The sequence below is a fragment of the Hyperolius riggenbachi genome, chromosome 6 (assembly GCF_040937935.1).
Source record: "Hyperolius riggenbachi isolate aHypRig1 chromosome 6, aHypRig1.pri, whole genome shotgun sequence".
Taxonomy (NCBI): Eukaryota; Metazoa; Chordata; class Amphibia; order Anura; family Hyperoliidae; genus Hyperolius; species Hyperolius riggenbachi.
The window spans coordinates 43962571-43975297 of NC_090651.1; the positions used below are offsets into that span (position 1 = coordinate 43962571).

Below are 12727 nucleotides of genomic sequence, written 5' to 3' on the forward strand. Positions count from 1 at the left end.
CTGTGTGCTGATAATTATGAGAGGGATCCTGAGGTGAGAGGGATATGTCGGCTGACATGTTTATTTCCTTTTAAAGGGACTCCGAGCAGTGCAGAAACTATGAAAAGATGCACATCATTTTAAAGCGCTCTTTCTCCTCTTTCCAATGATATATAAACCACCACCCTACGTCTTTTAGTTTTCGCTATTTTCACGATTGAAATTGCCGCGGCTTCGATCGCGAAAATAGAGAAAACTAAAAGGTGTAGGGCAACGATTTAGGTGTCGTCAGAAAGAGGAGAAAGAGAGCTTTAAAATGATATCCATCAAGCCATGGTTATATTGTATTACACAGGACGACACTTTCCCCAGTGTCAGCAGCTCCATTTTGCTGAATGCAGCTGCTGACTTTGACAAAAAGTCGCCCTGTGTAATACAATATAACTATGGCTTGATGGATATCATTTTAAAGCTCTCTTTCTCCTCTTTCTGACGACACCTAAATCGTTGCCCTACGCCTTTTAGTTTTCTCTATTTTCGCGATCGAAATCGCGGCCGCGGCAATTTCAATCGCGAAAATAGCGAAAACTAAAAGGCATAAGGTGGCGGTTTATATATCATTGGAAAGAGGAGAAAGAGAGCTTTAAAATGATATGCATCTTTCCATAGTTTCTGCACTGCTCGGAGTCCCTTTAAAGAATGCGCATTGCCCGGCTGTCCTGCTGACTCTTCCTCTGGCAACTGGTATTGTTTAAAAGGAAATAAATATGGCAGCTTCCATAGGTCTCACGCCTTGGATTCCTTTTAAAGGCAACCTGAAGTGAGAGATATATGGAGGCTGCCATGTTTATTTACATTTAGCCACAGATCCTGAACAAGGCTGCGGATCAGAGGTTTCTGACAAAAATCTGACACAATTAGCTGCATGTTTGTTTCAGGTGTGTTATTCAGACATACCAATGCCAGAATGATCAGCAGGACTACCAGACAACTGGCGTTAATCAAAAGGAAAAAAAATGGCAGCCTCCATATACCTTTCGCTTCAGATACCCTTTAACGCAGGAAGAGGGGTTCACACATGCAAAACAAGGCACACAGTTGGAGTTTTTTTTTTTTTTTTTCAATTCGGAATTGGAGGCACAAGGGATGGCCTCTGAGATCCTCTTAATGCAATGATTATGCAAATTGCATGCAAATATGTGCAGGTTTGAAAAGGATCCATCAAATGCAGAGGGGACTCCTTTGTAGCTACACCCTTGTGGGTGGGATCACTCTACGGGCAATAAGGACTTGGGAGAGTTTTCTGCCGTATCCTATGCCAGAAAGTAATTCTGCTCTGAAGGTTTTGGCAACAGCCCGTTACATTAATCACTAAAGTGCTGCCTGTCTGGGTCATTTTTTTAGGCACATGTTTCCGGTAACAATAGAATACCATACAGTGTTCCAGGCACAGCCGAGCACACGGAGGGACGGAGGAGAACACAAGTGACATATAGCTCGGGCGAGTCATTTTTCATCTCTTTCCTAGACTTGACATTCAAATTAGAAAGACAATGAGAAAGCGGCGGAATCACTGAGGGAGCATTATCTGCTGCTGCAGGTCTTCCCTGATAGAACATGCACAGGAACTTCAGATGCTCCGCTTCCTGCCGAGTCTTCCCGCGCAGGTTGCTAAGCAAAGAGTGGTCACCGGGGACCCATCTTCTAGCACGATTTGCAAGGACCGTACTTATGATTTAAGAAAATGACTTAACAGCTGCTTCACAATAGGACTGACTGGACCTGCCTGCATTTATTTCATTTCAATCCCAACTACAGCAGAATAATCTGCTCTGCATTGGGCACTCGGGGAAAGGGGTTCAATAGATAGGTAATATAATCTCTTACCCACCCTGTTTCAAAACAACAGGCAAATGTTTGTGATTTCATGGGGGCCGCCATCTTTTTGGTTGACAGGAGGTGACAGGGAGGCGTACGTACAAAAAGGGCGTCAGGAAAAAAAGGGTGTAAACGATAATATTGTTTTGTATTTAGTGTACAAATAATGTTTTACAAATGTAGAAATCATTAAATAATGTGTATGAAATCGTCAATAGTGAAAACGTTAATCTTCTCTGTTTCAAACGTGAAACTTAAACTAACGTTTATTTAAAAAAAACTATCATACATGTTTCATCGTTATAATTGTATATTATTGTGATTAACCTTTATTTATGGTTTCTTATAAAAAAAATCTGAAAATATTGTTTATAACGATGATATAAATATAACTACGTTCGTAATAAGTGCTGTAAAACATTAGTAAGTATTACTAAAATGTTACTAAAACTATATCTAACCCTACTCTCACACAGAACCCTCCCTGCACCTATCCCTAACCCCTAGACCCCCCTGGTGGTGCCTAAACCTAAGACTCCCCTGGTGGTGCCTAAACATAAGACCCCCCTGGTGGTGCCTAAACATAAGACCCCCCTGGTGGTGCCTAAACCTAAGACTCCCCTGATGGTGCATAAACCTAAGACTCCCCTGGTGGTGCCTAAACATAAGACCCCCCTGGTGGTGCCTAAACTTAAGACCCCCCTGGTGGTGCCTAAACCTAAGACCACCCCTGGTGGTGCCTAAACCTAAGACCCCCCCTGGTGGTGCCTAAACCTAAGACCCCCCCTGGTGGTGCCTAAACCTAAGACCCCCCCTGGTGGTGCCTAAACCTAAGACCCCCCCTGGTGGTGCCTAAACCTAAGACCCCCCTGGTGGTGACTAACCCTAACCACCCCCCTGGTGGTGCCTAACCCTAACCACCCCCCTTAGTGTTCGCTTTATTATGTGGATAATAATGTTTTACAAATAGTGACTGTAAAAAAAATATATTGCAATTTACGTTACGTACTGATTGCTTTATTTTGTGAATAATAATGTTTTACAAACAGTAAGGGATACAATTTTAAATAACGTTTTAGTTAAACGTTATTTATTATGGGAGTGAATGGCTGCGCCCTTTTTTCCCGTTCCCGACAGGGAGCATGAGACACAGTTCCAACTGTCCCGTGTCCTGATCACCCCTCCCAGCTGCTAGGCAACGAGAACAATAACATCAGAAATCCCATCATGCTTTGCACATTATCAGGGGAAAAATGCTCGGGCAGTATTCTTTGATGGGGCGGAGCTTAGCTTCTAAGCAGCTAAAAATCAGGCTTAGGTATGAAAAACAAAGTTCTGATGCTGCGAACCTGTTAAAGAAACACCAAGCCTTTTCAGTGCTGGTGAGTAGATTTTTAGTCTGGAGGTTCACTTTAAGACTTCTTTTGGGATTTTATTGCTGTTTCTGTCCTTAACAGGAAGAGTTCCGACAGGTGGCAAATTGGAGTACGTCAAAAAAGGGCGCCCAGAAGTTTGGGTGCCCAGGAAACCCGATAGTAGAATATTGGCAAAGTTACTGATATTGTACTGTTTAAAAAAATGATTATAACAAAGAACATTATAAATAGTAGTAAATTATAAAAAGAAATATCAAAACAATTTTTTTTTAAATATTGTTGTTGAACTTAAAGAGAAACTGTAACTAAGAATTGAACTTCATCCCAATCAGTAGCTAATACCCCCTTTCCCATGAGAAATCTACAGGGTGGGCCATTTATATAGATACACCTTAATAAAATGGGAATAGTTGGTGATATTAACTTCCTGTTTGTGGCACATTAGTATATGTGAGGGGGGGGGCGGACTTTTCAAGATGGGTGGTGACCATGGCAGCCATTTTGAAGTCGGCCATTTTGAATGCAACTTTTGTTTTTTCAATAGGTAGAGGGTCATGTGACACATCAAACTTATTGGGAATTTCACAAGAAAAACAATGGTGTGCTTGGTTTTAATGTAACTTTATTCTTTCATGAGTTATTTACAAGTTTCTGACCACTGATAAAATGTGTTCAATGTGCTGCCCATTGTGTTGGATTGTCAATGTAACCCTCTTTTCCCACTTTTCATACACTGATAGCAACACCGCAGGAGAATTGCTAGCACAGGCTTCCAATATCCGTAGTTTCAGACGCTGCACATCTCGTATCTTTACAGCATAGACATTTGCCTTCAGATGACCCCAAAGATAAAAGTCTAAAGCGGTCAGATCGGGAGACCTTGGGGGTCATTCAAATTGCTACATGATGATGTGTTTCCCTCTTTATGCACTGAAGCTGGCACGTTCCCTGAGTTTTTCCAGCAAGATGGTGCACCACCACATTATGGGTGTCAGGTCCGAGCATTCCTAGATGAACAGTTTCCTAGAAAACGGATTGGTCGTCGTGGGCCAGTTGAATGGCCCCCAAGGTCTCCCAATGTGACCCCCTTAGACTTTTATCTTTGGAGTCATCTGAAGGCAATTGTCTATGCTGTGAAGATACGAGATGTGTAGCACCTGAAACTACGGATACTGGAAGCCTGTGCTGGCATTTCTCCTGCAGTGTTGCTATCAGTGTGTGAAGAGTGGGAGAAGAGGGTTGCATTGACAATCCAACACAATGAACACATTTTATAAGTGGTCAGAAACTTGTAAATAACTCATGAAAGAATAAAGTTACGTTAAAACTAATCACACCATTGTTTTTCTTGTGAAATTCCCAATGAGTTTGATGTGTCACATGACCCTCTTCCTATTGAAATAAAAAAAGTTTAATTCAAAATGGCCGCCATGGTCACCACCCATCTTGAAAAATTCCCCCCCTCACATATACTAATGTGCTACAAACAGGAAGTTAATATCAAAAACCATTCCTATTTTATTAAGGTGTATCCATATAAATGGCCCACCCTGTATTCCTTTTCTCAAACGGATCATCAGGGGGCTCTGTATGGCTGATATTGTGGTGAAATCCCTCCTACAGTGTAATGTCAGGACCATGGTTTTGACATCACACTGTGGGAGCCGTGTTGCATTGTGGGAAATAACAGCTGTTTACAACTGCCAAAAAAGCAAGCAGCATCTCCTTCCACTGACATCACCTGGCAGCAGCACAAATGTCACCATGTGATGTCAGAATGTAAATCAGGGAGAGGAAAGATTTTACAATGGGCAAACACTGACTAAATCATTTACACATCATTATTGTAAAAATAAAGCACTTTTTTATTACATTATTTTCACTGGAGTTCCTCTTTAAGCCTATTCTTACACTTAACCCTCCCACTTCTGATGCCTAACCTTAAAGGAAATCTGTAATGTACAAAACACCCCCTAGGGAATACTTACCTCAGGAGGAGGAAGCCTCTGGATCCTAATGAGGTTTTCCCCAAACTCCTACTTTTTGGGCTCCAGTGCACGCCCAGTAGAGCGGTACTGATCAGGCTTGGCTATTTCAACCAGAGCCTGATCGGAAAGCTTCTACTGCGCCTGCGCCAGAGCCCAAAATGTAAATACTGCCGTGCGCTGCTGCGCCTGCGCAATGCTTAGGGAAATTTTAAAGGCTAAAGAGGATGTGGGAAGCCTTAATAGGATCCTGAGGATTTCCCCTCCTGAGGCAAGTACCCCATAGGGGCTGTTTTTTGTTACAGGTGTACTTTAACCATTCCCCCCTACGACTAACCTTAACCCCTCCCACATCCACTCACAGCTAATCTTAAAGGGGTTCTGTGGAGTGTGGAATGTAAAAAAACCCTGTAGCTGGCATGTCCTGCGCCGTCCTGCTAAGATCCTCCGTTTCCCTACCGTTGGCACCGGTGAATTATTCATCTAACAAGACGAATAGTGCGCGCTCCCGCTCGTGTCTCCGAGAGCTTACTGCGCAGGTGCTGTAGGAGGATTTCTCATACTGTGCCTGCACAGTAAGCTCCCAGAGACGCGAGCAGAAGGCCTAATTATATCGGGACCGCCGGCGGGGAACGGATGATTGTAGGAGGACGGCGCGGGACATTACAGCTACATGTAAGTGTCAGTTTATTTGTTTTTTTTAACATCAGGGGCATTTCTAGGATCCCAAGAGATCCGGGTCACTTCAGCCGGAAAATAGGTGTGGTCACGCACCAGAATGTGGGTGTGGTCATGGGTGGAGCCTAATTTACATGAACTTAACAGCAGTCTAAGTAGGCCTGTCCAGCAAAATGTTGGATGAAGCCCCCTCACTATTAATACAAAAAAAATGAAAAACATGAACAACAAAAATGATAAACATAACTTGGCAGAGTTACCTGGCTTCTGGGCTGGCTGCTCTGACTTTCTGCTGGGCAGGCTGGCCTGCTGCCCGGTTATCTGGCAGTTCCCCCATAGTATTCCCTGACCTTCTAGTGAACCCCCTCCCATGCTCCCACAGGCCTCCTATTGAGGCACCACAAGTCCCAGCATGCTCCATAAAAGAACCACAGCTCCCTGTATGCCCCCATAAAGGCATCACAGGCCCAGCATGGCACCACAACACCCAGTATGCTTGCCATTGAGGCACCACAGCTGCCTCTGGGACATCCTGGGCACCCCAGAATAGATCCGGGGCACGTGTCACTGATCTTTGGGGCTGGCAACGCCCGTTTTACATTCCACAGAACCCCTTTAACCCTTCTTCTGACGTGGCTAACCTTAACTATCCTCTTCACCAGGAAACAGAAAAGTGAACCCCCCTTCCTTGCCGATAATTAAACTGGGCCTCCATGGTGGTGCCCAAACTTTCGCAGCTAGCGGTCGCTCAAAGTTTTCAGCTTCCATACATTGCTCAGAACTAGCCCTGAGAACAATGATCTGTACCATTTATTCCAAAATCTTCTGTCAAACCCGACAATTGTTTTGATGCCTCGCAAGGTCCCTTTTCTCAAGCTTTGCAGACACCTGCAAATGGAAATGGAAATGTATTTTACTGATATTGAATTTCTATATAGCTTACGTATCACTGATCTGTGTTACGGTCATTTTTGACAAAAATATCACTACAGGTTAACGCCAGCCTTTGTGTGTGGTCTTATTTCAGATCTGAGCCTGTGCTGTAACGTTCTTGTCCATTTTTAGACAATGTTCCTCATTCAGGACCGATTCCTCCAATCTCTGTGCAATAGTCCTCCCCCCCCCCCCCTCTCCTTCCTGTGATTATTGCGCTGTTACTGCTCTGTATCTAATCAGCACATATCTTTTCTCCCAAAAACATAACAAATTGTATGAACGCAACATGATTGCCTCATTATGCAGCAGGAATATGTAAATCCGGCCCCAAATGAACAGCAGCCCAGATTGTGTTTGTTTCAGGTCTATTTTACACAGTTAAAGGGGGACTGTGGCAAAAAATCTCAGTCTTTCTTAACTCTTTTTAATCCTATTTAAAGATCAACCATGTCCCCCATCCCCCTTTTGCACTTAATTTTCCATCCACTGTGCAGGGAAGATGTGGGTGACCTTTCCATGCTGCATGGTTGTGGGACGGTGGGGTCTCGACCTTTCCATCAGCGAGGGGGCAGTGCCGTGTCATGTGTCCTAGCTCTGCCGCCCCACAATGCACATGTGCTGGCGTAAGAGGTGATTGTGCAGGGTGGTATCGGGGAAGATCAAAGTTTTGGACTAAGTCGGACATCTTTATCTGCTGTGTCCAGGGAAGTTTGTAGACTAAATTTCACCCAGGGCAACTGTGTAAAAATTGCGCCCTCCCCCCACCGTAGACTCATGAACCCATACGACGCCCCCAGCATAGGTAATCAGGCATGGGTTCCCCCAGTATACAGTAGGTAGCCAAGCCTAGGTGTCCCCAGTATAGGTAGCTAAAAGGTGCTCCTAGTATAGGTTAGCTAGGTATAGGTGCTGCAAGTATAGGTTAGCTGGGTATAGGTGCCACCAGTATAGGTTAGCTGGGTATAGGTGCCGCCAGTATAGGTTAGTTAGGTATAGGTGCCGCCAGTATAGGTTAGCTAGGTATAGGTGCCGCCAGTATAGGTTTGCCGGGTATAGGTGCCGCCAGTATAGGTTAGTTAGGTATAGGTGCCGCCAGTATCGGTTAGCTAGGTATAGGTGCCGCCAGTATAGGTTAGCTAGGTATAGGTGCCGCAAGAATAGGTAGCTAGGTATAAGTGCAGTTATAATAGGTTATCTAGGTGTAGGTGCCTTCAGTATAGGTAGCTAGGTATAGATGGAGTTAGTATAAGTTAGCTAGGTATAGGTGTCTTCAGTATAGGTTAGCTAGGTATAGGTGCAGTTAGTATAGGTTAGTTTAGTATAGGTTAGCTAGGTATAGGTGCCCCCAATAGGAGATGGAGGGGGGAGCCACGGCCACACAGAAGGTTCGATTCACAAAAGGGTGCCTAAAAGCTTTTATTGATCACGCGCAAAGTTTATCGAAATGTCGCACCGGGTGCAACTATAACATTGCACCGGCTGCCCCTAAAACGTTGCACCGGGTGCGCCCGAAACATTGCACTGTGCGCCAGTCCGTGCAATGTTTTAGGGGCACCCGGTGCACAGTTATGTCCGCGTGCAGCGCTAAACTTTTGATGCGCTGCCTTTGCGCGTCCTAAAGGGCTTTAGACGTGCTAAGGGGCTTTTTGGCGTGCTAACTAAGTTAGCACCCTTTTGTGAATCAAGCCCAGAGACTCAGCCGCATGGAGGGGAGCCTGACTTCTCCCTCCCTTTTTCTGCCCCGGGGCTCCCCTCTATGCACAATAGGCACAGCGAAAAGCCTGGTAAGAGGAACTCACCTCGCTTCCCATTCCAAGCGCTGCTCACTTGCTGCTAGTCTCGTCTCGCTGTCTATATAACCACTTATACAACCTCTGCTTCCTGATTAGCAGGAAGTAGAGAGTGTATAAGCGGTTATGCAAACGGTGAGACAATATGTCTGCTTCTATGAAAGCAGGAAGTAGGCACACTGCAGATTTATTGCTGGATTTGTATTAGCTATAAGAAAGAAATTTTTTTTAAAGGTTATTATGCTGTTGCTTATCTTTTAGAGCAAGGCAGAGAGGAGTTCAGGTCTGCTTTAATGCATTTATTCATATAGTGCTAATAATATTGCCATGCACAGACAGCGCATGGAAATATTACCTGTACTAACAGCAGCAGCCAGTAACATGAGCATTGCTATGGTAAGGTACTGTAGCATTGCTTGCGTTACCCATGCACCGCAGGTTGCGCTAAATGCGCAAAGCACAGCACACAGTTGGCATTGGTACCAACGGTAATATTGCATATATATATATATATATATATATATATATATATATATATATATATATATATGTATGTATATATATATATATATATATATATATATATATGTATATGTATGTATGTATATATATATATATATATATATATATATATATATATATATGTATATGTATATGTATGTATATATATATATATATATATATATATATATATTCAAAATTTATGCAGATTTTACTACAATCAAAAATATTGGTGTCATGAGGGCCACCCAGTGACAGGGATTTTTACAAGCCTTTTCTATATTATGTCAAATGTCACATCAGCAAATGGATCCTATCATACATAATGAAACAGAACTGTTAATAAAATATAATTTAAAAAATATGCTTAGCATCCATCAATGCAAACAGTATGTTATTTATAGTTAGACTAGGAAACGTGGTGAGCTAAAGAATGCAGGTTGCTAGTTGGCATCTCTCTATTATAGTTTTTGCTTTCACCAGAGTTTCAAGGGCAATATAGTTATTGTAGTCTAAATCTATTTATTGTAAACGTTGTACTGTTTATATTGTAAAGTTATACCTTGCATTCTGTTGTACAGCACCATAATATATATATGTGTATTACATAGTGGCTGGATGGTGGCTGGATAGTATAATGGTTAAAGGCACTGCCTCTGACGTAGGAAATCTCAGCTCTTCCTATTCAGTAAGCCAGCACCTATTCAGTAAGGAGTTCTTTGGGCAAGACTCCCTAACACTGCTACTGCCTACTCTGTGCGCTCTAGTGGCTGCCTCTCAACCGCTTTGAGTCCAACAGGAGAAAAGGACTATGCAAAAAAATGATTATTATTTATATGTATTTCAGTAATTCAACTTAAAAGGTGAAACATATACTGTATAAATAGGCTCATTACATGCAAAGCGAGATATTTCAAGCCTTTATTTGTTATTATTTTGATCATTATGGCTTACAGCTTATGAGAACCCCAAAATCAAAATCTCAGACCATTAGAATATTGTGAAAAGGTTATTCTAGGCTCAAAGTGTCAGACTCTAATACATCTAAAACATCTGTATAGGGTTCCTATCCTATTTCATATACTGTATTAGTTTCACCTTTTAAGCTGAATAACTGAAATAAATGGATTTTTGCAGGATATTCAAATTTTTCAAGTTTCACCTGTATATGAGTAAGAATTTGAGTTTATTAAAAGCTTACATTAAGCCAAAGTAGGTCAACACACTCTGATTGTGATTATTCTTCTCTATTACAAAAATGAGTCATTAGCATACAGGCTAGCGACACAATCTGGTGCTACTGTATGAAGGGGGTGAAGGGATGATGACAGGGCGCACAGTAGAGTGGCTTTGCACAGGTACGTTGACGAGGGAAAAAATGGGCTCAGCCAAAGCAGTTTAGCACTCTGGATCTCCTGACAATGCATCGAGGCCATCGAACACACGATAGAAGCATCAACAAGGCTTAAGTCACTCTGATAACTAATTAGATGTCATAAAACTCCTGTGTGGCTGAGAAAAACATCTAAAGAGCAGGGAACAGATAAAAGTTCTATGTATTGTAACTGAATAAACATTAAAAAGTTTCCATCACAAGAGCCTTTAAAGGGACACTTAAGTCAAACAAAAAAAATGAGTTTTACTCACCTGGGGCTTCCAATAGCCCGCTGCAGCTGTCCGGTGCCCTCGCCATCTCCCTCCGATCCTCCTGGCCCCGCCGGCAGCCACTTCCTGTTTCGGTGACAGGAGCTGACAGTCTGGGGACGCGAGTGATTCTTCGCGTTCCTGGCCACAATAGCGCCATTTATGCTGCTATAGCATATATCATATACCATATAGCAGCATAGAGGGTGCTAATGTGTCTGGGAACGCGAAGAATCACTCGCATTCCCAGCCTGTCAGCTCCTGTCACCGAAACAGGAAGTGGCTGCCGGCGGGGCCAGGAGGATCGGAGGGAGATGGCGAGGGCACCGGACAGCTGCAGCGGGCTATTGGAAGCCCCAGGTGAGTAAAACTTATTTTTTTTTGTTTGACTTAAGTGTCCCTTTAAGCTGAAAACGTTTTAACCTCTTCAAATGAATAGAATAAAGATGATTGTTTCAAGAATTGACCTCGTGGAGTTTTCGGTTTAGGGCCCATTCACACCTGAGCGGGAATCGCACGATTCCCGCTCACGGCAAACCGCTAGCGGTTCTGCAAGAACCGCTACACAATGTAGCGAGTGGCAGTGTTCTCACTGCCGCGGTTGCGGTTAGCGATAACCGCAACCGCGCTGCATGCAGCGGTTTGCCGGCGACGAGCGTTCCGCGATTTGCGATTGTGATTAGCGTGCATAGCATGCTAATCGCGATCGCTCCAAACCCGCCGCAGTGTCCAGTGATTTTTCCGCGCTGATCGCGGGAAAATCACTCCCGCAGAACGCCGGCGGTAATCGCCGGCGTTCTGCGGTTTTAAGTGTGAACGGGCCCTTAGGTGGGCTGTACATCTAAAACTCTAAAGAAAGGGGGAATCTTCTGAAGAGTTTTAAATGTAAGGCTGTGAGCCTGTGAGGAGAAAAATGTGAATAGGAAAATAATAGGTGCAGAGCTGAACTTAGAGTTGTCAGAGTCGTAACAATAAGGAGAGCAGACTCTCCAGTTGCAGGGGCCTGGCGCTGTTGGGGCCTCCATCCCTTTGATGCATGGGTTCATCCTCTGGATCTAGCATTATGGCCACATCAACAGTTGGGGTGTCATGTGGATTCACTGTTAAATAGCCCCCTGGCATTAGGTGTCATCAAGGGGTAATGGGGTTTGAATCTAGAGCGGCTCCATCAAAGTTTTGTTCAGAGGGCTCCAAGATTTGTACTTGCACCCCTAAGTACTGGGGCAGAACTTAGTAAACGATATGCAGGACACATGTTGTAGAGGGCTTCGAAGGTTAGACTGGTCAAACATATTAATTTTCCTTTTGAACATCTTGATTGGATCTGGCAAAAAATCTATTGCCGCCAATTGGCTTGATCAAACTACTTTTTGATAAATTTCAGGCTGATCACCCAAAATCATGATTGGGCATTCTGGGAAATTTCCATTGAGTGGAATGGTGGGTGGTGTTGGTACATCCTTTTGATTTTGATGGGCCAATAAGTGGACAATTCAACACCTCCAGTGGCGGCTCCAGGAATTTTTTTTAGGGGGTGCTATGCAGGTGCTGGACCAATTTCCGGGGGAGCTGACGACCTGCGGCGCGCAAAGCGCGCCGCGCCAAAAATGGGTGTGGCTACAACCTGCGGCGCGCAAAGCGCGCCGCGTCGAAAAAATGGGCGTGGTCATGACCGGATGAGGGCGGGGCTAACTGTAATTTAAAGTGAACCCAGGGTGAGAGTGATATGGTGGCTGCCATATTTATTTCCTTTTAAACAATACTAGTTGCCTGGCAGCCCTGCTGATCTATTTGGCTGTAGTAGTGAACTGAATTACACCAGAAACAAGCCATGCAGCTAATCTTGTCAGTTCTGACAATATTGTCAGAAACCCCTGACCTGCTGCATGCTTGTTCAGGGTCTATGGTTGAAAGAATAAGAGGCAGAGGACCAGCACGGCAGCCAGGCAACTGGTATTGC

General features: G+C 43.9%; 1 protein-coding gene across 3 annotated transcripts in view; it reads right to left on the bottom strand.

Annotated features, from left to right (window-relative positions):
• The window catches only part of ST6GALNAC5 (ST6 N-acetylgalactosaminide alpha-2,6-sialyltransferase 5), a 379731-nt gene that overhangs the window by 302738 nt on the left and 64266 nt on the right, over positions 1 to 12727 (bottom strand). The window contains exon 2 of one of the 3 annotated variants that reach the window (XM_068239193.1): positions 6704 to 6784. The exons of the other annotated variants lie outside the window; for them this stretch is intronic. The gene's annotated coding sequence lies outside the window, so the exon portion shown is untranslated. The remainder of the gene's footprint in view (positions 1 to 6703; positions 6785 to 12727) is intronic. 3 annotated transcript variants of the gene reach the window in all.